The 26,473-nt window shown below is 39.1% G+C and overlaps 1 protein-coding gene across 4 annotated transcripts in view; it reads right to left on the reverse strand.

The window, feature by feature from the left end:
* The window catches only part of LOC124158961 (carboxypeptidase D-like), an 89,672-nt gene that overhangs the window by 39,131 nt on the left and 24,068 nt on the right, over positions 1-26,473 (reverse strand). For 2 of the 4 annotated variants that reach the window (XM_046534401.1, XM_046534403.1), the window contains exon 2: positions 17,635-17,710. The exons of the other annotated variants lie outside the window; for them this stretch is intronic. The gene's annotated coding sequence lies outside the window, so the exon portion shown is untranslated. The remainder of the gene's footprint in view (positions 1-17,634; positions 17,711-26,473) is intronic. 4 annotated transcript variants of the gene reach the window in all.

Raw genomic sequence — 26,473 nt, forward strand, 5'->3', positions numbered from 1 at the left:
CCGTCGAAATAAACATGTTATGAAATCAGTCCGATCTTTTTTTTTTGTTCACACCTTGTAAAAGATAAAAAAAAACTTTTTTTTTAATAAAAACAAGTGTTAGGTGGCAAAATAGCAACTGTTTTGAGGTTGTAAAGTCGCCTTTTTTGTGCGATAGCATTCCTCAAGTTTGAATTCTCTTACTTCCTATAAATTTATTATAAAATTAAAATTCAGCACTCACCAAACCTAATAGGTAGATCAATTATTATTAGATTACTAGCTGACCCGGCGAACTTCGTTACGCCTAACAATTAATGAACTTAAACTTTACTTACACCATTTATAAATCAAGAGCGGCTGTATCGTTTTTAATCATGTTTAATTTATTATAATGAAATGAGGATACAAATTCAATAAAACTACGTAAATGAGTACCAAAATTGCTTGTCAGAAGGACATTTTCTTTATTGAATCTATATAGGGTGGATCGGAGCACGTCTACGCGGATATTTTTCAGCAAATTTTATTACGTTTTAGCTTAAGAAATTTTGGGCATTGTGGTTTAATAAAGCAGTTCATGAAATAAAAATTATACGCATTCAGTTGTTGGCTATTTGCGTTATTAGCTGTAAAAAAAATGTTTTTAGGTCCAAGTCTGTTGCATACACTTGGCCCATTCAGGGGGGAGGTTGACACAACCCCAGACCGACGCTTGACTGATGCTCAAAATCGTGCAAGAAGAGCTCCTATGAGGCAGCATTCGCATTAAATGACTTAAGAGACGCCAGTTTTAGTATCTCTGTTTGAAAAAAATGCACTGCGTAAACGTACTGCATTCGTAAACGCACCACGGTGAGCCCTACACATTCGGGTTTAATTTCTTGCGTCAAGCACCTTCTGAGAAACAACAGTTTTTGTTTTGTTATCAGGCGCAAGACGAAGCGGATGAAGCTAAATAAATATAGCGAAGCAAAGCAGTGACGCAGCGAGGGGAGGTTTTGGGGGATAAACCCCCCCCCCCCCCCCCAAGAGCTTAGAGAATTTTTTTATGAAAGATTTTGTTATTTATTTAGGGGGACGGATGACTAACAAACAAAACATATTTAACTATTCACACAGACGCAAAACCCACTATTTTGAACCATTTATCTTAAAAAATGTCTGGGGGAAGTGCCTCCCCACTTCCCGCTTACCTTAGCGAGTTTTCTGTACCCTACAGACCCGCGGTATTAGCTGCGCCCAAAACCCCCTATCCTAGCTACGCACTTGAAGCGAAGGAAGAAATACAGAGGATGGTTTATCGACTCGTGAACATAGCACGCTAAATTGAACATGAGAAAATCATGGGTTTTCATTAGCACATGAGCACAAACAACACAAAAACTGAAAGACTGACCATGCGATTTTTTAATCGTTATCACGAATGCAACACGAATTGGAAATTGAATACGTTTAATCTCAAAAGGGCATATGAGTTGAGATAATGGAATCTACGGAATAAGGACTTCCTCACCTTTGAATTTTCTTTTGAGTGAAGTTACGTGAATCACATTCATTACCAATTATTTTAATCACCAAACACGTTCAGTTGGATAGTTATGGTTGGTTTAGGCTTCGAAAGATCATGAACACAGAAACTACATTTTTCTGTAAATCGTGCCTTGGTAAGCTAGGTATGTCCAAGGACTTAAAATATTCAGATAGGTAGTTGTTGATTTCGTCTTCGTTTGTTACACATTTAAAAGATTCGAATTCATGCAGAGTACGAACTATTTGAATTTACCTCGTTTTAGTCATCCGCATCTTCGTTCTTGCTCGCTAAATCCATCATCACCAGAAGAATCAACCATCGTTGATTCTTTTGGTGATCAATCATATTCTGGAACTCTTTGTTGATGAGCTCACTGAAACTAATTTGCAGTCATTCCAAGGAAATGAGTTAAAACTACTCGATTCCTCGACAGGAACACGGACATTACCGTTTGTCAACAATTGCTTGGAGATTTGTTTACAAACACGGTAGTGAAGTGCCAACTCGAGCTTGGCCACGGCTGGGCTTACAATTAGCTCGAATTAAATTTTTTAAATGTAATTTCAATTTAATTAATATTTTGAATATATTTAGTAATTAAAATGTTATATTGTTACTAAATTCAGTTTTTAAAGTGGTAAAAACAAAACAAATTATTTAATTTGTAGTTTTGACCGACTTATCAATTGTTGTGTTACTATAACTCCTAAAAGCATGTCCATAGGAAAGAGATGAATTTTTTTGTGAAATTATCCTTTTTTTAATAGCCTATATGTTAACCCCGCCTGAGACGAATCCAAAGAACCAAATCTCATTGAAATCGGTGCAGCCGTTCTCGAGTTATAAGTGTTCTAACTAACACGATTTTCGACTTTCTTTTATATATATAGATTAGAAAACGTTTGTATGTGAAAAAGAAAAGGGCTGTTTTTAGGGTTTTCCCGGCAATTATTCGATTTTTTCTCGCCGTAAGAACCATCCTTGGACTTCAACGAACATTTTAAAAAAAGAATTGGCCAAATTGGTCCAGGCGTTGTTGAGTTATGCGCTTACCAACACATTTTGCGATTCATTTTTATATATAAGATTAGATGGTAAAGTGACGTGGAGCATCAAATCATTGTGGCCCACCAGACGATGTAAATTCGATTTTGGTCCTTGCACGTATTTAAAAAGGTTGAAGACCCCTGTTGTAGCTGATTGTACGCTAACTCGAGTAGTCAGTCTCATGGCCAACAATTGTGACAGAAACTCAACTACCGTGGCAGTCATCGCTAAATTTGAAAGAATAAATAACTATTGACGGTGCGCTGTAGCGTGATTAGCTATATACGAGATGCATGGTGAAAACATACACTGAAGATAGTTCGAAGAGTCGCAACGGCTATCGCTTTTCCGAGTTCAAGGTTAAGTCATAAAGCAGAGGGTAATTCTGGAGAAAAATATTATCAACCATCACGTGGTCTTCGCTGCGCTTGTGAAGACGCTAACAATCAGTCGAATGAGGGCTAAAGACTTGAGTTTGTTCGCTGCTTTAAATCGTGTGCAAAATTTTTCCTTGAGTGTGATATTGTGAGAGCCATTAATACGCCGGGATTATTTCACCTAAACTTTTTGACCATGACAAGTCTTTGGAGAGCGACATTTATCACCATGCTTCTTTTAGCTGATTTATCAACCAGTGAATTGGATTTTCACAGTCTACCAGCAACTGAACAACCCAGGCAGGCGAACCAGGCGATAGTTGTGGCACCCTATCGGAGCATCAGCGACGACTGCCCAAGCGGAGAGCGGCGTATTCATGGACGATGCCGGCCCATTATTTAAGTGAAAGTGAAGTGCTACCCACAAATTTCGCAAAAGAGGATCCTCAAGTCGGCCCAATGTGTTGTCACCTACCGCGCTTTTAAATGGGTTTACAAAAGTCGCCCCTCAAGTCGCTGAAGGACAAATTGGTCCGAGTTTCACGGGAAAATAAGGTGTAATTAGGGATGCTAACCGAAGTTAATATACTTAATGATGTGATCTATCAAATGCATAACTTTTAAATGTTATTCCTCGCAATTACAAATATAATACAGCAAATTTTTGGGAAATAGTTGATCGAATTGCACTCATCACCATCCCGCGGACATTTTTGAAAAGCGATTAAAATGCGGCCGAAGTGGCACCAGAAATCAACCTTCTGTGGCATGGAATTGGGCCTCCTTTCTGCAGTCCCCTTGGTTCAACCCAATGAAACACAGAAATTCTCCAGTCAATTCATACCGCAGCAAGGCATTGATCGTTTGTGGGAACAAACTGTTTATGTATTCATTAGGCCAAAAAATAAAACTTGATCAAGAAAGTTTTTCTCTCATTTCTCCCAAACTAATGAAACAAAGAGACATTTTATTTCTAATGAGTAGTATTTATTTCAAGGAGTCTACCCAAACATAACTTATATGAAAATATCACCCAAGCGTTAAGAACAAGTAAATCAGCGGTAAACACTTGTTAAAGAAATTACATTGGAATACAATTTTCAATCTCGAGAAACAAGATACCAAAGCCATGACATATGCCATACCAATACATCATACAAAAAGTTTTCTCAATGTGAATAGCAAGAATAAAAAACAGCAAATTGAAACATGTTGCCTCTCGTGTGTGCAGTTTGTTGGCCTATCCCGTGTTAAATAGTAAAACATAAAAGGTTGACAGCGTCTTTTATCATATAATTCTAATTGATATTAAAAGAGCTGGAAGTGGTTTGAAACGGTAGTAAATTATGTGCATAATAACAAAGCGATTGGTATGCGCTACTTTTTTTGGCATTCAACTTAGGAAAACCTGCCATTAAGGACCTGAAAAGGAGATTGTGCGCAAGAAGTACTTCATATATATGTTTTAAATGAGAAAAGTTGAAGATTTATAGCTTAAGATTTATATTTACAGCATAATTTATTCACCCACAGCCACACAAAAGCCTTAGCATCCATCTATGGTTAAATAGTAATCAGAGCAATTTCCACTTTTGAAAATCCGCCACAAATTCGTGACTTAAATGTAATATGCGACTAAATAAACACTACTAATAAAAAGTAGTAATACAGTGGTCGCTTTTTTCCCATTACTTGCGTGACTCATAGATTGAATAGATGACAGTTGACAACGTAACATATGACATTGAATCATTAAGATATTCCGTATACATTTCATTTTATAAGCTTTCATTTCATATGACTTAATATTGACTTAACATATGACATATGCATGCTAAAATTCACTTTCCTAGACCAACAACCTCAAAAATGCAGTGAGCATTTTTTGAATGCCAAACAAACTGATAATTCATAGACCATGGTTTCGGTAAGTTGCAATGTTAAAATGGAGCAGTTTCATCACCATATAATTTTTTCAATTCCAAGGTGGAAGTTAATGCTTAGTAGCATACTGGTCTTTTTACTCACCTTTGAAAGTTTCGAAAAAGTTGAAAAAAAAAGAGAAAAGCAATGTTCAAACCCTGAGGGGTATTTCCTCATTCTCTACCAACAGGTACCCTCTAGCAAACCACCAACCTTCAATTCGCTCCGAGTTTTGGTGCAGAAGAATCAAGGGCCATTTTCTGCGGAGAGCGGCATACTACCGAGACCCGAAAACAAAAACGTAAAGTCGTTACTTCCCCTTACTTCGGAACGCCACCACCGCTACCCACAAAGCATAGTGCAATGCGATAGTTTTCTGTCCCCTCTACCAACCTTTCCGCATCCCCAAATTTTCATACGAAACGACTGTTTTCCCGACGGTACGTTTAGGCATACCCTGGAAACACTATTCACAACCAGGTTTTCCACCGACTGACTCCGAGCGCAAATCAGCAATTTACTACGAGAAGGCGGTATAGTCACCCCGGCTTCAACCAGGCCAACAAAAGAGCTTAGAAAAATGGAAATAAATAATTTAAAAAAAGTCACCGGCAGGAAAGAGTGATGAAATACTGTATGGGAATAGATGGGGGTCAGGAAAAATCGTGATGATTAATCCACGAGGTCTGAGCGAGGAGGTGCGCGTACATACAAGCGTTTTTTGTACAAACAAACATTTTTTTCAAACCCCTTTCTTTCATCTGTGGAACACGCCATAATTTTTACTGCTCTGATGATTTTTTTCGCTACTGAGATCTTGTGTTAGGGGGTTTAATCAAATTAAGGGGTTTTTCCTCCTACCCAACCTTCATTTAACTCTTCCGAAGCGTGTACAATAGGCCACGCGCATGAAAGGTAGGAGGTTGGTTGCCGGGAGAGGGGGATAGCGGCGGGAAATCGCGTTGGGGATAGAGGGGGAAGTAGGGATGCATGAATAAATGGTGGTGCATGGCATGGGGTGTGGATTGAAATCAAAAGAATAAAAAGTACACGGAAGGGGTGGTACGGTGTTAGGACGAGTAAAAAGTCGGCCATCGTAAGAGGAAGAATACGAGACGTCACCGGTATGGATTTTTTCCACGTTAAACGCAGATTTTTTTTCAAATTCTCATCTCTTGATCCTGCTAAAGATTCTAAAAAAAAGAAAATCATTTCCAAGATGTCGAAAGATTTAATAGAAAGGGGAAGGCAGCTAGGAGCGCTGGAAAAATTCCATAAACTGTATACTAAGAGTGAAGTTTATAACTGGAAATCAATACATAACTACAAACTAAGCTACAGTTGCTTACAATGTCAAAATATTTTTCAAAACATTTTAATTTCCACGACTGACTTTTATAATGGCACTAGGTGCCGAAACCATGGTCTGTGAATTATCAGTTTGAAATAATATACTTTCATGGTAAGTTAATCGATATAAAGTACTTCCACACATTCAAACCTATTAGCATTTTATAGGCCAGGAAACCGTCTTTCAACCATAAAGTATTACACAACAATTATGGGTCATATTTGAAAATAAAGAAAATTAAATCATCCAAACAGGTCATCTCGTAGGCATAATTTCAAAACACATAAGATTTTGCAAATGCCTGATCTCCAAGGGTTACACTAAATAATTAAATAACAAGGGAAAAAAATCGACTACCGCCTAAGAAGGTTATGCGCTTTCGACATTCGTTTGATCTTTCCTAATGCAACACCAGTGAGTATCAGAAGAAAAATGACATGTAGGGGGAGTAGGGAGAAAAACTATTTTTTCCTTCATTATCTATCGCTCTGCTTTTGAACCACCTCTTGTCTCCTCGCAACGTTCCCTCCCCACTGCTTCCACGGGCATAACTAACACAGCTCCTTCCATGAAGAACGCCACCACCAAACACCCTTTTCACCTCTTACTGATGTTTGGCTACACCAACCTCAATTTTAAGTGTGTTGGAAGCAATACATATCCTTTCCACCTAGGCAGAGTTGACAATTTTTTTGACCTGGCTCTTCTCAAAATGCAAACATGTAAATAACTTAACATGCATTCGGAAGGATACAGTGAAATGAGAGCAAAATAAATAGAGAAATTTCCGAACGATGACCAGAATTTCCATCTTGTTCATCAGGTTATTCTTGTAACTAGGTTTGCAAGTTTTTAACTACGCTTGTAGTAATCTGTTTTTGAGTAACAGTAATTTTCTGCAAATAAATCATTAGTTGATTCGGTATGATTTTTAGTTGATTCATTTTCGATGCGTTCCGCTTATTTCAGATATCATGAGGGTATCACATCTTTGAAGATTAAACTATAAACTACTCAGTATATTAAACATGAAAGTAATCAACTTATAAAAAGAGAAGCCTGATGCTCAAAGAGACATATTACCGTGACAATACCGGTAAAATAATAGTTATTGTGATACTTCCTCAAAATTTACAACCAATAAGCAAAGAGAAAGCTACTTAGTCCCCCTTTCAACCTTCAAGCGTCTAATGAAGCAAACGAAGTACCAGTGTGGTAAATAAGATGAGGTGTTTTAAAATTAAAAAGATAATCCTTCACAAACATGGGGCGAATGAATTGTAGTTTCATTCTTCAAGCTCAAAACAGAAATCCGAGTATTACTCCGGAAAAAATATACGATTATCGGCTCTGTTTTCGATTAACTTTTTCACAAGTTGACACCGATCAGTGCTTGTGAAGCGATTGCGTCTTAGTAAAAATTTTCATGGTTAGAATGCGGAAAAGTTGCCTCATTATCTATTGCCATGCCAGCATGACTATGCGAAAGCCAAAGGACTTAAGCGGATTTTCTGGCATTGCATCCATACCTCTTCCCTCAACATTCTGAAACGTAACCCTCGCTTGGCGACTACGGAGCCATGGAGAAGGGAAGGGAAGCGGCTGGGGAACCCCGAACCCCCTTCAACCCAACCCACAACTCTTCCCAGCTTGCTACATACAGACTCTCCTACCCCTTTTTAAACCTCCGCAATACCCATCCCTTGCAGACATCTTCCAACTCGTCCCCTCCGAACAGTTAACGGGGGTGGAGGAGCAGAGCAAACCCAAAAGCCAGTCACCCTCGCGACACCCTTGTTCACTCCCCCCATCTCGCTTCCATCGGTTCATTCCCAACCCATCATCCCTTTACCAACCCGTTCCCTTCGTCACCCCATCCATCTAACGCTACCCGTTGTCTCGTCCCGAAAACCCTCTTCAAAGTCTCTCCCCCGACCCTTTACCCAAACGACCTCCCCCGAGGTTTCTCCCGTATTTCGTACCCTACAAAACCCCTCCTGATGTATCATAGATCCACTCCACACATGCTTTAGGGAGATAAATAGATGTGCAAATAATAGAGAAAAATGTATACTTGTTTCAGTGGCGAAGCCAGAAAAGACTATGGGCGAGGTTTTTTTCCGGACCCTTCCAATCACCGAAATTTAAGGACAATTATTCTTTGAAAATATATTATATGGAGCGTAAACAAAGAAAAGTATTCGCGCCAAATTTATATGTGGAAGAAATAATTGAGGATATACAAGGATCTAAATACGATATCATCAAAAAAATACAACTTATAGGATATTTGAGCTAAGAGCTGCGTTAGACCAGGTCTAACTAATCCTAGGATCGTTGATTAATGATGTTAATGATGATGAGTACAAGAAAAACCAAAGTAAAATTCATAAGTAGCAGCATAATTAGTGGTAATGATCGTTTACTGGAACACCGAAATTCTTAGACCGATTCTTAGCATAGTGAAGCGTCGATCGACTACGTGAGCGGGTTTTAGCTGTTAAACCTACCCTCCCTGGCTACATCAGTCTTTTTACAGCATCTACCATCAGGTAGAGGTAGAGGTCGGTGCATAAACTTTGTGGGAGTTGATCTGATTCAATGATGAAACATTGTTGATCCATATTATTCACACAAGCATGGTTCTTTAGGAAATTAAATTTTATAGACTTGAAATCATTCGATTGAGAGGATAATTGTTGACAGAAGTGCAATTTTCTATATTAACTACTTTAACCGTAAGATTATCTACCTCTATAACCAAGGGATAACTTGGCTGCCACCACCATTTTCAATACCATGAGAGATAATTTATTGTAAATAAAGCTTATTGGGATTGCACCAATTGACCTCTGCCCAAAAATGAGTTTGTGTCTAATACCGGACGCGAAGTCAGGTGAATTTTGTGAAAGTTAACATCCCTTCTTCCTCAAATCAAAATGTGTTTAATGACATTCAGATACGTACAGAGAAAAACAGAGGTTACCACGACACACGATTAAAAATACAATACAATCCTAAAAGTATGCCGGTCTAATAATTAATATTATGCAGAAGTCTTCATTAATATTCTTCCTCTTCTGTTGATTCTCGCGATAGAAGAACCCTCTGAAAACTCTTCACGCCCATTCTGGTGTAACAGATACGCTATTAAGAATAAGTAACTTGGAATGCAATAGATTTTTAATTGGCCCTCTTGTATTTATTAAATCCATTCTAATAAGTATATTGTGTACCTCCAACCCAGGAGTCGAAACATCACATTTAATGCGCATCGGAAAATAAATGGAACAAATAAACACAAAATTATACATCAATAGACACGCACTCATGGTGTGTGACGCGTGAATCCGCGTGACTCTCTGCTGAAAGGAAGAATAAAGGGCACCAATAAAAGGGTAAAAAGTCGTTAACCAGTAATCCCATGTCCAATAGTATAATAATAATGATTATGGTAATAATGATAATACCACCCCGAAACTGCTTGAAATTTTTCATTTAAACTTTACTACGATATTTCGATCCAAATAGATACAACTATTTTCAATAATAGGCCGGATATAATGTTGATTGACAAGAAAAATAGTACTTGTTACATTGCTGATATTGCTGTATCACGTTTGCATAACATCGAAATAACAGTAGCCGGAAAAATAAATAATTACCAAGAATTGTCAACCGAAATAAAAAGATTATGGAATATGGAACAGGTTTTCATAGCACCAATTGTCAACTCTGCTACCGGTATCGTCCCAAAACATTTACAAAATAATTTTAAATTATTCAACCCTTATCCCAAAACGGTCATCAAATTGCAAATGGCCGTAATAATTTCAACATGCCATAGCACGAGAAAATTTCTCAACCCAATAGAATATTTTACAATTACCTTAGTGAGAACCCTTAGTCTTTACATAAAAAACTCATTGAAAATCGAAGATAATTTGTCGGAATATAAAAATAATAATAATAACAGATAAAGTACACATAATACCAATCATTATCTCTGCCACAGGAGTAGTGCCTCATTCAATTCATCAAGGTCTTCAAACTATTGGACTGCCGAAAAACTTGTTTATTACAATACAAAAAGCAGCAATTTTAAATACTTGCCGGATTGTCAGAAAAATTTTCAACACAGAGTAAAAAGACGAGAGTACTTGGTGATACCCGTACCTCGCCTAAAACCAGCAAAAATGCTGTGAAAATATATTATAAAAAATAATAACAATAATAACATTATGATTCATAATAATAATAATAACAAAAATAATAATACTAATATTATAAACTATAATAATAATACATGGCGTTCGGTCTTGTAAATAACGCCTCATGATCAGGAGGGAAGCTTCGTAAGGCTAGTGATCAAGGAAAAGAGGGAGGAGGGAAAAAGAGTGAAGGAGCCGAAGATGGTCGAAAGGGAAGAAGAGGTAATTGGCTCGGACAAACGAACTCGGACAGCCTGCTATTAATAGGGAGCATCGGGCGCTTGGGGTCACCCGGAGTTTTCCACATTTTTCATCAGACAAGACCTCGGGAGTCCGTACGCGAACCTTTTTGTCCCCGCATGCGTCCGGAGAAAGGAGACGGTGGGTCTCGCCGTGAAGCCAACGTTTGCACAAGAGTCGTGGGAGGTAGACCGCGAATGCGACCGCTAACTAATGAAGGTACGTAAAAAGCTCCCTGTCACGATAGAGAAAAAAAAAATTGTATTCACCACGACGACCTCCTCCCTAATTTTACCACTTAATTGGCGAGGAAAGTGGTGCTCGAGGAAAATAAATCCATTTTATTAAGCAAAATGGGTTTTTGGCTCGGCAGTTTGGCGCAATAATATTCTCTCTTTCGTGAATACCAAAGGTATTAAAAATATTCGGTGGAAATTAAACACGCTATTGCGTACGCCATACCCCCACTTAATATCGTACATCGTACGTAATAATTAGAACTCTTAATATGACGCATTTTAATTTAAAATTTGTTACCGTTGCACTCCATGGTGTCTAATCGTAGATTTTCTCCCTTCGTGGCGCACAAAATAAAGAAAGGAAAATTAAATGCAAAAGAATTTATGAATGGATACTACAAGGGAATAATGTGATATGTCAGTTACCTAGTTAACTACTTTTTTCAAAACACTTTATCATGAAATATTATGAAATTATATAATATAGTCCCGGTTGATGACTTCGTACACCCCAAAACAAACATCCTCGAAGGGCGAAGTGGCCCAGGGAAATGAACTCCCCCCTGAACGTGTGAATTTTGCAAGTCTATGTCTTATACTCTGTTCATTTTATCTCTGTGGGTGAGCTGGTGTGGCCAAAGTAAGTGGAGATGAGGGGAGGGAAAGTTTCTAGACATGTGACTTGGCCTTTGCCAATCAGCAAACAGTAGGCGTGATCTCAGTGAGTCGCTCTCAGACCTCCGCCGAGTGAACATCGTGAATCTGCTCGTGGAGCAGTGTTGCCAAACCTCACGTGTTCTCCTTGTATGTGACAAGTATGCCTTCCACCAACAGCGCCTCATTCAGCGCGGTAGCTGGCAATGTCATGGGCTTCTGTGAAAGGATTATCATCAATGCCTTCCAAATGAGTATGGAGTAGGTATATTGTCTCGGCGCCGGGGCCAAAATACCTGTGGCCACCTATGACTCACACGGTTTCAGTGACAAAGTAGGGCGGCTATGTACATTTGGCAACGTTATATTCGCTCCTCCTTTCTCTCTCGGTACCACCCCTCCCCTATCAGCGAAATCATCTGAGAGTGTCCGGACTCTCACGAAAGCTCACCCGCAGACATAAAGTGAATAGACTACAGTCTTGGGTGAGGCCTACTATCAGATATCCAAACCAACCGTCGCGACGGTCGCGGACGTCGGCGGAAGTATCTACTTTTTCTCCAAGTATATTATGGAAAAAATTGGCTAAAACAGGCTCCGCCATTTTGTTATTTATCTATGGTAAATGATGAATCAAAATCTTTCCAATCTACAAACGAAAGAAAAAGAAGTTTTAATTAAGATTGCGGAACAGTTTTGTCAGTAATACTATTCATGAAACCACTGCAAGACGATCATTTCAGAAAAAATCCAGGGTGGTCGTTTTTCGCTATTTTTGTTCAACTTTGACCTCAAACATATTTTTAACGTGAAAGTACAGAGAAGAAATAATTTGGAAAGTCACGCAAAATTTATTTCAGAATATGTACGCGAAGTTTCAACTTTCTTGCTAAAAAAAAATCGTTTTTGAGGCTATGCCCAGCTTTCTTCGATTCTATCCCACTGTGCGTCGGGATGCCGTGACGTATTTAATTTAAAAAATACCATTGCATCGAAGTAATGGCCTCTGAAACAACGGAATTCGGGTTTAAACGACAGAAAAAATTAACTTTTTCGTAGTTAACCAATAAAGAAATATATATGGAACGATTCTTATTTAAAAGCTAAGAGTTCTAAATCATTGTATTTTCGTAAGTGCGCCACCATGCATCAACGCAAGCACAATCAAGCACCCTAATATGATAATCCCAGCATAAGAGCGTGACAACTCGTTTGTTGGAGCATTTTTTGTGTTTCCAACAAATGACTTCAGTTTAAACCTAAAGGTCCGTTAGGTCACTTTCTTCTCAGGTCTGAGCAAATATGCCTATTTATGAGTTCAAGACCTATCTATTCAACCAGAAGGTAAGTATTTTGAATTGATCGAACTTGATACTAGAGTGCACTGGGCGGATAGCACAAGTAAATTATACAAATCCTTGGGCCTTCGCAGGGGTGGGAGCCACGGTAGAGATTCCCGCCCACTAGACCATGAGGCTCTTGATTATAGCCATTGATATAATATAACTAAAAGACAAACTCCCCCATCTCCCCTAGAGCTCAAACGAATATCACAGAATGACCCGTGGAAAATGGAATTTATCGAGAAAAAAATGGCGTTGGAAATTTCGTTTCGATCAACAATAGACCCGATTCGGCAGGCACGCAGTTGTGTGTAACGCAAGGGGGGGGGGGAGATGGAGGGAATGTGTTTCCAGGTATGGTTTTCGACGAACGCGTCGAGTAGGGGAGGGGGAGAATTCTTTTTCGAAGCTCGCAGACGAGATCAGAATGATTGAAGCGTGCCGGATGATGTGTTAGGTTAAAGGGTTTCGGGTGGGATGGGGACTCATTGAGAGAGAGAGAGAGAGGGGAGGGGGAAAGGGGAATGCATGCCGAGTGCGCCGTCGGGAAAGTGACGTCAAGGGCGAAAAAAATGAAGACTGCAGCGCAACAGACTGAAATGAGACGACGGGAATGCGTCCTCTCACTTTCAAATGGTCGGAGGGAAATGGAAAAGCGGTTCCGCCACATGAGCAGGCGCCTTGCGTGCGGCTCAGACGCCGCGGAAAAATCCACTTCTCACTCACCCACACATGATAAGTTTTGGGCTCTTAGAAAAGGTTTGGAGTATTTTAAATACCGAATGGAAAGCGGAATAGTTTGGAAACGATAGCCGATATGGTTTGACAAATAAACCTGTGAACAGGGACAGTTATCAGAGACAAGTAAATTTTATTCATAAAACCGCGGACTAACCGCCGATGTAACTTCCTTATGAGGACATTTATCAGAGGTTTCTTCGTAAATCACTTGGGAATTCAATCAGTAGTAAAATAAATATGGCACTCATGCTAACTGTGCTTCAAATTAATTCCGCGTATTCAACTGTCTTGCAAGCGGGTGTTTTTAAATTCAAGTTAGGAACAAGTACCGTAGTTACGCGGACTTAGTCTCAAGAATAATATGAAATATTTGTTTGCATGAGTATCGACAGTGTTTTGGTAAAATATGGTTCAGCATTCCTTACAATTTTGTAAACATTTTACCAGTGTCACCTGCCAAATGAGGATATAATTCCATCCAACGTTAATGCTACATCCATAGTAAATAGAACAAAGGTTTTAATATAAGACACGGTCTCAGGCGTTACTTTGTGGAATTGCTTCATGTTAAATGAAATAAAATAACTATGTTTTATTCCACACTTTATTTTAAATCGCACGACCGGTTTCAACACTTACAATTAGGGTTATCATCAGGTGATGATAACGCTAATTGTAAGTGTCAAGTTATTATACTAAGTTATCATCAACCTGATGATAACACTAAGTGTTGAAACCGGTCGTACGATTCAAAATAAAGTGTGGAATAAAACATAGTTATTTTATTTCATTTAAGAACAAAGGTTTGTCTTACATATCCGCGAATTGTGGAAACAATAAAATAAGTGCATTAGTAGCACCGGGGCATGGAAATAGGTACTGAAACGAGGTATAATTAAATACCCATTCACATCTGAAGGAGCTACGAATGTTGAAAGAAATTGCTTTCAGTGATATGAAGGATTGAAATAAAAAGTGGACTAATAAAACATGGAGAAAGTGAAGAATCGCAAAAAAAGGAATGATGATAGGTGAAGCTCTCTAAGCATGGAGCAAACAGATGCAACTGCACTTGAATGAGGGACCAAATTGGTCAGTAATGAAATTTTACGCGAAAAAGGGAGGTTATCAGTTCGCCGATTACTGGATGAAATAATTCCATTTTGAGAACAACGTTTCGCGGGATTGGCAGAGATGACCGAGGGGTGAGGCGCGAGCAATTCAGCAAATCGTGACCATCGGCCAGGAACCGCTTCCAAACACGGCAAGTGCAACGCATCGCCAATTGCCAATCGTGATCAAGTCTGACAGGTGACGGATCGGAAGCATCAAGGTGCAGGTATGCCATACGCTCTTTCGCAAACACACGAGCCACAAAGCTCGGCACTCAAGAGCCCACACTAGTAGTGGACTGGCGAATGCTGATAGTGTAAGTGGCATTTCCAACGCCGAAGGGAATCTGCGTGAAGCAAGCGGCTGCCAAAACGGGGATCAATCCAATTTCCAGGATGGGGTCAGAAAATATCCATAGATGTATAACATGAGAAGTAAATATAACGTGAAGATACGACATTGGAATTATATATATCGAGAAGATGTAGCATGAAAAGTAAAACCATGAAATACGTATAACAATAATACATGAATGAATTGGTTTAATATTAATCTCAGTTAACCAAAAAATTGACTGGAAAAATGGTAAAAGTATTCACTAGAACGAAAGTTTGATGATTATGCAGAGACGGACAGTCAAATATTGTGGAAACAATTCCAGAATAGCCAGCAGTACGCACAGCTTTCTATCATGTATTTAAAAAATGCAGTACTCTATCAACGCTGGTGGTTTCCCCCCATAATTTGTGGAATTTACTGAAAAATTTGTATGAAAATATTGTAGAGATTATAACGGCAGCAATAGAACTCGTAAATAGATTGCATGACTTGTAGTGTAGCCTACTAACCTATGTAAAACTTTATGCATGTTTCTTAATTCAATTATTATTTCTAACAGCATATAGTAGTATAGTTTGTTATTATACGGGACGTTTTTTGGACGGTGTGGTGTGCATGTGGGAGTTCAAATGCATAATGCATGCTGGTGATTGATCACCCCCTGCCAAACACCCTAGAGGTGGCTCGCAGGGTATTATGTAGATGTAGATGTAGATGAATAGTTTAAACTTTGTATGTCCGCAGAATTTTTTATTATCACGACCCAATCATAGTTTAATGAAACATTCTGTAGACAAAAAAATTAATTTATTCATTAAAAACGTTCAAAACCTACTTTTCGGCAATTCAATTGAATTCCAGGGGTTGCTCCTAAATTTTTCTGTTTGGCCACCCTGATAAACGAGTAGAGTGTCAACCAGAGTGACCACTGAAAAGTCGTCCTAAAAGAGACGACGAAGACACAGAGACGTGACGCCGAAGGTGGTAGACGCCACAACCCGCGAGAGACGAGGGAAGAAACAAATAACGGGGTGGAAGAAGTGGGGGAACCATAGTTAGAGGGTGATGAAAAGAGATATATACGTTAGGCGCGGGTGAAGCTCCCGGAAGAGTGGAGGCAGGAATGGAAGAAGGGTTTGGCGCACTGGAAGGGGTCTGAAGGGAGTGGCAAAGGGTGGAAATAATTGAAGGGTTATGACGATAAGGAGAAGTAGACTCTGAAGGGCCCTGTGCGTGTAAGGGATCTCAGGGAGCAGAGAGGGGTAACGGTGGAAATAAAAACAAACGACAGGAAAGGGGAAGGACCACGGTAGAGGGCAGGGTGGTTGTGACGGGAGTAGGAAGTGGGAGGTTGGCAGGGGGTGCCAAGGCATTAGTAATAATTGGGTTGGACGCGAAATGAACGGGGCGAGGGGCCGCTGAACCATCTAATATGACGTGGAATGAGGAGAGAGGGTTGCCTGAGACGGTCAGAGGTGAGAGGGAAGAGGGATAATTGCTCAAAACGGAGATAAAATTTGCAGAGCATAGGCTTGTTAAATTTTCATTGTGCACCACCAGCCGCCACCAATAAATAGAGTTTTTGGTAGGTGATTAGTTTATTTTACCAAACATGGAATAAGCTCAATGCTTAGGTAATTTTTTTCCACGATTGTAAACAATTTTGGGCATTGAAGGGCACTCTGAATTTATGAGAGCAGAAGCGTGAATTTGGAGAGGAAATTACCCATATCCGGTGCAAGAGCTCAAAATTTTTAAGTAATTACAAAACTTAGTGTATTGCAGCTGCAATAATAATTCACGCAAAGTAGGCAACATTATTTTTGGTACGAAATAGATAGACCACGGTGATAAAGAAATCTCATTACTACAGACACACAGAAACGTCGTCCTTATCTATCCACTGGTTCTACTGGGCATGATGGTCGGCAATCTTTTCTTCAACGTCAATTAATTTTTGATCAGATGAGAGGGATAAGCCGCAATACTTTTAACAAGCTACCCTTGGGGAAGGTTACATCAATCCAGGAGTTATTTTACTTCCCTCAGAGATGCAAATATACTCAGCTGTCGGCAGCCACGTCCTAACACTATGCACCTTCGATGGTAAAGATGGCGACTCATGGAATCGACATCGAACTCCAAGTCGAACGATTGATTACAAAAGCTGTTTGATGACTTCGACAAATAGAGCTGTGAAACTGGCTTAACGTTAAGTAAAGTTGCTCGGAAGCGGAAATATCGAGGGAAATTACGCATCAAATAAAACAGCAAGCGAGTATCCATTTTATATTGAACATAAACATATCTCCTAAAAATTGGATCATCAATTCATGCAGAAAATATTAGTTGCAAATACGATAATAATGTTCATAATGAACTTTCAAGTTGAACCACGAGGAAATACATTCATTGGCAGGTATGATAAAAATTCAGGCAAAAGACATATATTGGGGAACCTTATTTGGAGAGACCAATTCATGTTTTTTTTAGGCATAACCTCTAGCAGCCGGAAATTAATTTATCTAAAATAAAATACTCACTTGGATAGGTTAAGCTTGAAAAATCCGTCTATTTTGCATTCAAAACCGCATATATCGGTCTGTCGCTGGTTTAAACCTGAAAATATAAACAGGTAATTTAAAATCAGCTTCAGATATTAAAAAAGAAAACTTTTATATAAATATATATATAAATAAATTATTTAAGATTTGTTATCAAATTTTATCAATGTTTGCAAAGGAAATGGAACGATAATTTGAAAAATGCTGAAAGAAACAAAAATTATCAGATGCAGGGATAAATTAAATTCCTAATTGATACCATCGAAATTTAGTACCATGTATTTTAAATTGTAATTGAGGCGCTTTTTTCCAGTTGAATTACATGCGAAGTGATCAAGGGTAGAAATAGCCATGTCTTTCGATGCGAATAATATAAGTCAATAACCTCTTGACAATGATAATAAAGATCAGAGCTCTGACCTCGGCTTTAGGGCAGTAATAATTGTACAAGTGCCTCCAGGGATGCCATCTGGTGCTTTCAAGATGCCATCAGTTTAAGTTATCCTACTGTTCCATAAGAAAAATTCCGTTCTAATAGCCTCTTGGCAAAAGTTGAATAATGGTGAATATTTTCTATGCTCGCCTGTCATTCCCTTCTTTCTTACACCATTCTTCGTCAATTGCCAAATATAATAGAAGTCTTTAAATTTTATTGCTTCCGAAAGTTAACAAAACTTAATTACACAGGAAAACAAGTAAAAAATAAACTGAAGAACTGAAAGTTTGTGTACACCTTTTCCCGCGAATGGTATTAGACCATAAGATAATTAATTGTGTCGAAAAAATTAATCTTTTCGTCAGGTAGTGGCGCAATTAAGGTTATTTATCATCCATTGTCAACCCATTAATATGTTTAATCGGGGAAACCAACATGACGATACGTACTAAGTGAGTTTCTGCGGTTGGGAGGCATTTGACGTGAGTGGCTAAATTACATTTCTGACATAATGAATAACGGATGCTTGTTTAGAGTTTACATCAGTTATGCATCTACGCGCTAAAACTCTAAAAGCTATTTAAAAAGGGCGTATCGCTCATTATGTAAGAATGACCTGGTCTAACACCCTAATGGGATATAGATGTAGGAGTATATTTGGTATCAGGTATGGTGCAGCAGCGATTAAGCAATGATAATGAATTCGGATGAAACAATAATAAATGGCTTTTAGCTGCTCACCTTTTTTTAAAGCTAATGCAATAGGCAATTTGTCAATTCCATAAATGAGAAGAATTAGCATTGCGCACAGATAAAAAATTGTAAATTTCCACAAAAATGTATTTCTAAAATTTCAGCAAATTACTACCATTTCCTTAGTTGAAAAAAAATTAAAAGAGAAATACTACAAGAATGTGATTGAGTAGAGATTGGAGTTGAAGTGACTGAAGGTACGATGTATTGGGGCAGAGACATGTATAAGAGGAAGGATAGGATTTGAGCTGTGGTCATACAAAAAGGTAATGAGTAAAAAGGAGAGTGCTGGGGGCTTTTAACTTAGAAAAACATTCAATATTTAGCTATTTTGTTACTGAAATATGGTTAGGACCACAAAAAATTCCGTGAAGTTCATCAAAGGTTATAATTCTAGGGACACGTTTCCAAAAAAATAGTTCCTGTTATCTAAAGATCTGATCAAGATGAAAGGGCATAATAATGATTTTTCATCTCAAAGATATTAGGTTTTCCCGGCGTATGATGATGTTGAAGTTGCTTCGGGTTTCCCACCGGGTGAGGTTCTCCATCTCTGCCGACGTTTCGATGGCCATGTCGTCCATCGTCATCAGGGCTTGACTACGAGTTGAGAACTATATAAGTCGGATCACTCAATTCGTAGACAAACCCTGATGACAATGGACGACACGGCCATCGAAACGTCGGCAGAGATGGAGAACCTCATCCGGTGGAAACCCGAAACAACTTCAACATATTTCATCACATCTTGCGGAGGCCCAATGGATTACTTTATATTTAGTAATTTATATTGAAACTGTATTTAACCGATGATGCATGCGACGAAAAGACTACCTTGGAACCCAAGCATTTGAGCCAATTTTTTATGCACGTCTAACTACTCTTTTCCCTCTCCTTCAATTTGGTTTTCTGTTTGCACACCTGAGGAAAAGAGGAACGCGCCTCCTTAATTTTAAACACCTTCCCCTTCAGCAAACCTCCTCGAACAAAAAAGAAATGGACCGCCTTGAGTGGAGAGCTAACACTGTCGCCTTCCAAATCCCAAACCTCTCGCCCCATCAGCACGCAAAAAGTTGGGCAAACAAGAGGGGAGGCGCAGAGGTGTGTCAGACACGCAGAAGGGTGGCTGCAAGGTCGCACCGGAAGTAAATGAAGAGAGTTCTTAGGTTGGGGAGGAGGGGAAGGAATGAAGGAGATTCAGTATGCATTCGACAGAGACGGCCGATGGATGCCATGACACAGTAGCTATAGGAAAACCAAGTTTGATCTATATATATAGAAGAGGATGCCGGTTTGTCTGTCCGCGATGCGTTTCAATACGGCTCAACGGATTTCGACAAAAGTTACTAAATAGGTGCATCTTAGACTCTCAAAATCCGTAGAGCTACTTTTGATTGCATCCGACGCGTTCTTTGAGTCGTTTTTTCAACACAACTTGTTACGTCACGTTATACAATTTCTGCAGTTGAACACCCTGCCAGGTAGGCACACCTATTGAATCGATCATAGAGAAAATATAAAAATCCTGCTATTCGGCCTTGAATTCCAAGTTTCCCACTTCTCTGTGTACTATACTTCCCGAGAAACGCTGGGTGGCTTGCTAGTCAATGACAATGCTATCTCCTCTCTTTTACGAAATGCAATACATGCTCTGACTTTGCTCATTGCATTAGCTGTATTGTAAGGTGAGCAGAGCTACAAGGCAATTATTATCATTCCATCCGTATTCATTATCATTGCTGAAATGATGCTGCACCATACCTGATACCGGGAAATAACTCTATATATAATGCCTCTAGGGTATGTAAGATTTATGCCCGGTGATGAGAATATATAAACTAATCTCGGGGTTCCGCGCGGGTAAGATTTTGTAAGAGCGCCGACGTTTCGGGTACCGACTCATTATCCATTTTCACGTATACTGATTAGATAATTCTGATTATAATGCAATTTGGATGGCCAATTACTGGGTTCCTTTTCCAAAGATAAAATGCTCTGTGGTAATATATTAAAAAATTGCAATTTAACGTATTTACTCATTTAAAATACTGATTGGGAGACCTTGCCTCATTTCAGATGTTCCTGTGCTATAATTTTATTGCGCTCAGTTCAGTGGAAGTAGAAGTGAAATATCTATAGTGATTTTGATAACAATGAGTGATATCAATTAACGGTGCTGTCGACTGCGAAACTAGCCATTGACGGAGCCAAAGAATAGATTCAAATAATTGCAACATGGCATATGTAAATTTCAAATGCCATCTAATATTGTAGCTTGACAATGACATTTAGGAAAAAAAGTTAGACATGGAACAAAAAAACTTCAATATCTGCATCGATAGTTTTCTCAAGCTTGTCGTTTGCTGTCAACGTACTTCAATTCTGAGAGTAAACCGTCACAACCACGTACGGTATCTATTTTGTCTTGCTTATCATACAGAAAAAATATAACTTTCAATGATGATTTTAATAAATCGTAAAAAGCGCTACCAGCCGCACTATCATGAGGCAGCTACTATGAGGAGTTACGGGCACGCATGACTAAGATTGAGAGCCCTGTGGGAGGTTTTGAGGCACGTGAGGCGTGAGGAACAGTGAGAAGAGTGAGTCGTGCCTAAGAGATGCGGGAAAAGGATGACGCGGTATCACGCGGGCTGGAAGGGCGTTGCCTCTAAGAGGTGAAATGGCCGAGGAAAGACGAACGAGCTCCAGGGAAACATCGACAGAGTGGAGTAGGGTGGGGAATATTTAATATTGGGAAGGGGGAGACACTCCGGAAATACTCGCTTACTGCTTTAGCCCGAAGGATAGGCGAGAGTAGAACTCAACCCCAGCAAAGCCACGCTTTCATTTCATCAATGCATTTGAGAAATAATGAGAAAGGGGTATAATTATATTCATCTAAATGAACATACTACCCCGCAAGCAACCTAAATTGGCGTGTATCAGGTGATGTTTGGACACCAGCCGTCTACATATAAAAAGCAAATGCTCAGACAAAATTACGACTATTATTCATTAAAATACTTTATGGTTCAGGGAAAAAAACAAATTGCCATATCAATCCGATTGGCAAAATTTCTCTCTTACTAAATCATTTCTGCCGGACCTGGAAATTTAGTGCGGTTCTAACATGATTTTCTCCTTATCGCTCTTTAAGATATCTATTCTCAATTTTTCAAGCAATCTATGCCTACCGCGCAGCCTAGCGGCTCCCAGCCTAATTCGCTTAACATCTGGATAATGCTATGTGTATTGTGTACGCCCTTAGCAATTTTTGGCGAATCGTGCAGCTTTCGTTTGTATTTTATTCAGCTCAAGTCTTTCTGCACTGGATCCCAAATGCTCGGTTCATACTCTTGTAAGTGTGGTCGGACGTGTGCGAGATAGCAGCTTTCTTTTACTTTATCATCGAAAATGATAGCTACTTTGGAGAATTTTTTATTTGCAAAGGGTCAGGGAAGAGAGAGAACGAAAGCGATGAAAAATGCATAACAGGATTTTAACTCCTACTGCTTCAATATAATTTATTAATTTAACTCTACCGGCATTCTATCCTAAGGAATTCTCTCCCGACTGAATTTCCGCTATCATTTAAAACTGTAACTAACCTAGCATCATCTCCTTCAATTCAAAATTCAATTCAAATACTTGCTAAATAACTTGCTTGCTGGTTGTGGCCAATGTAATCGGTTTTTTAATCATTTTTTTACTGTTTGTTTGGTAATTGTAGTTAGCTTCTTTTTTCCATTCTATTGCTATAAGTGCACTTTAAATTGGCATATTCGCTGTCCGTACAGTATCATTTTAAATAAAATAAAATGCACAAAATCTTTCCTGATTACCTAAAATGCGTACGGAAGTTACTGATAATTCGTTTTATCTCATCTAGAGCACTGCTCTAACTAAAAAAAAAATGTTTACGTATTTCATGAATTCAGGGTTGAGGGCCAATTCTTTCCCGTAGTTCGTCTCATACTTTTAGTAAATTAGTTTGAGGTATCCAGAGGTTTCACCCGAAATAACTACAGGAAATTGAAAAATTGTTATGACCAACGTTGTTTTCCGATTAAATGTTAGTAGGGTTAAGAATACGAGCAGGGAAAATGCACTTTATTTACACTGCTTCAGACAAAAGCCCTTAGATCACTTCATTACAGACACCCCCAGGAGTTGATATTGGTTGAAAACAGAGTTCTCACTGGGGAACTGATTCTCTTATTGGTTCTTGGTTTAAAGCTAGCAAACTTATCCACAAGAGAACCATGAAACCAGTGGAGAAGGTTACCAACAGGGTACGCTATCAGGGACGGTGAAAGGGGTGGAAAGCACAATGTGGACGTCATGAGCATTCATCGTCCTAACTCTTGTGACATCGATTTTGAATTGGAGTCTTTCCTATCATAAGAAAAAGAGTTACTGTAAATTATTGCAGAAAGTAGGGAAAGTGGCAGTCATTACCAGTGATGGCAATTGAAACTAAACGAAAGTAAAAACCAGTAAAATTTCAACAGTTTCGTTCCTTAGAGCGAAATGTAGAAGAGAAACTAAATAGATTTAAATCCGGGGAGCTAAACTTAAGATCGAAAAGAAATCGGAGTCGAAACTAATTCGGGTAGAAATTATACCAAAACTCTAGGACGAAACGAAACGCAGATAATGTTTCGCACCAATGGGAATACGCACTTCACCTTCGAAAAGTTTAGTTTCGACCCACACACCGAGTACTTAGTATGGTTGAATGAAGTAGAGTTTCGGGCTACCGCCATTTGATGCATGGGGCACTCATATTTTTACCACTAACAGGAGAACGGTGAACGCAAACTGGCCATTTGGTTTTTAACCTCAATGTTTCAATCTGTCTACACGTAGGTATGTCAAACGTAATGGGTCTAAAATATTCCCTCTCATCCCCCTCCCCTCAACTTCTGGGATCGAAACTTAACTAAGAGCAGCGGAGTTATAATTAATTTAGTTGCGTTCCGGGGAGTAAAGTTTCATCTCGGGTCGAAACTCTACTTCTTGGTGATTTTAATTTCGTGCGGGAACGAAAATAAACTTAGGCCTCGTATTTTCGTTTCCCTTCGAGTCGAAACGAAACATTTTCATTTAGTTTCACTTACCATCTACCTCGTTTTAAGCGAGCTAATGCGGAGCAAGTGGACGTGGGAGAAAGGGTGCTTAATATCGGACAGACAGATTTGAACGTGGGTGCATTAAGATAGGTCAAGGGGTCCAATTTCACGAGCAGCCAACAACGCGGAGATGAGCGGACAGATTTGTCCGGGGCCGACACCTTACGGGAGGAATTAATCCCGGAATGAGGGCTAGGAGCTTCCACAGTAAGGAAAGCTTATAAGGGAGTGCGTTGAAAGGCGCGCAGAGCGAGTTTTCCTACGCTGCAACTTCTGCTCTTTTAACCTCCTCAGTCCCGAAACACATCTATCGTTATTTTTGATCTGGATTTCATATTTTGTGGTTAACCAGATGTTATCAAATAACATTAGCGATTTATCTGAACAATGCCTCTATATGATGCCGTCATCGGTCAGTAAGCAATGGCGTAGCCTGAAATTTCGTTCGGGGGGAGGGGTCCAGAACCAGGGGGGGAAATTTTTTGAAAACAGGTTATCAAGTATACGGTTTTAAAATTTTTAAAACACTTTTCCTAATCGAAAAAACTTAATTTTTAAAGAAATATTTTGTTAGTTGATGATTTTTCAATATTTTGTTCTTTTTTATGAAGGAAAAATAATTGTTTTAATATTTTGGGTGGGGGGGGCGGGCGGGGGGGTCCGGACCTCCCGCACCACCCCCTGGCTACGTCACTGTCAGGAAGCATTGGAATAGATGCAGTTACGACATTTCGCTTAGTCAAGCAAGAAAAAATTCAAACTTCGATGTATTGTGTACAATACGCCAGGACCGAGTAGGTTATAACAGCTCGAGCGAGGTAAGAATACACCCACGTATTCGGTCAAAGTCAAGACTCTCAGCCTTAACCGAAATATATGCACTCGAGCACACCTGGCCGATCATCAGGGATTACAATATGCCCACTGCTATAAACTAGATTCCGGTTAATTGGGACTTATCGGGACTTGTGCACTTTGCTCCAATAGGGTAGTTTCCTTCATCAAAGAAAACGATAGGCATTGATTGCGATTCGTTACCCACCATTAGTGTATTCATAATACACAAATTATTTGGTTTTTGAAATACCGGTTTAGACGAATGGCAAGGGTCAAATTTTATCCTCATTTGAAAAAGGCCAGATTGGCGCCCATGCGATTCCACTCCGCGTGACGTCACAGGGACCTAGTTTCTACACGAGAGGATAGGAGTTATACATCGTCTGAGGTTACCAATGCATGCATGAGGCACAGAGCTCAGGGAAACATGTCTTAATAATCACCTATTAAAACTGGCTAAGGTCGGAAAGTTTTCTTCGTTTGATAAGGTATTAATAAACCTTTTTTAAGCCAAGCGCTACCATTCAGCAAGGTACTCAGCTATCCGCTAGCATCCTGCGTCCTATCAGCGCTCAGAGCCTCGATCAAGGTCACTTCACAAGGAGAGAGGGGGAACCAGAAATGCGTCGCACGGACTTTCCAACTTACGCGTCGCGTTTTTGCGCGCTTGAAATTTTTCACTTTTCATTTAATCGCGAAAAATAGATATCGTCATTTAAAAATCTAAAAGCGCGAAATACGTACTCCAGGAGTAATAATCTTTCGATTTAGGCAATAAAAAAATAATAGGAAATCACCCTATTAAGCGACTTCCCCAAATAAGCGAACTATCCTGTATATGGGCATAAACAAAAGTTAAAATGATAGAAAGAAGGCTAAAGGATGTTTATAATGCAACATAAGTTTATTAAACTATTAATTTGACCTATAAATCAGAGAGTTTAGTTATTTTATTATCATTTTTAAGAATTATGAAATTTTAGTTAAAAATACTTTTCACAGCCTCGGGCGATGCTGAATGAATATCTTTTACGAAGTCCTATTAAAGAAAAGTCCTATCCTCTTGCGGATAGTATAACAAAGAGAGCTTTCAAAATAGGGCAAAAATAGGAAAATTTGTGAAAAATAAGAGTAAATCAAAGGAGGAAAAAAAATAGTATGCTGAAAACAAAAAAATTTAATTTCGTCGCGAGTATAGAGTCTATGTCGCCGACTCATGACCCAATAAATCGGCATGCTGTCCCAATTAAGCGGAGAATACTTTGGGATATTCCTTTATTGGGTTCTGTTCTTCAAGATCTCCCCCAATTAAGCGGCTGCCCCAAGTAACCGGTGGACCCATGAAACGGAATCTACTGTACCAAGATTTTTAGATATTTTCCGCAGAGCGGAGAAAAATTTTGTCACTACATTATAACCATGGATAACTGATGCTAACAGAAATGAAAATTACTAAAGATGTTTAGGTCGCAAACTTTGAACCAAACGCTCCTATTGGCCCTCGAGTTCGCTCTGTTGCCGTATACTTTAGATAAATCGCGATCTCCGGCTGATCTTAATTTTTTTATTATTATTCAATCTTAAAAATTAAATGTGTATATATTTCTGTGTATTCTCTAATGTTTAGTAATTAAGTCTCTGCTAACACAAACAACAC

This window comes from Ischnura elegans, chromosome 5, assembly GCF_921293095.1.
Source record: "Ischnura elegans chromosome 5, ioIscEleg1.1, whole genome shotgun sequence".
Classification (NCBI taxonomy): domain Eukaryota; kingdom Metazoa; phylum Arthropoda; class Insecta; order Odonata; family Coenagrionidae; genus Ischnura; species Ischnura elegans.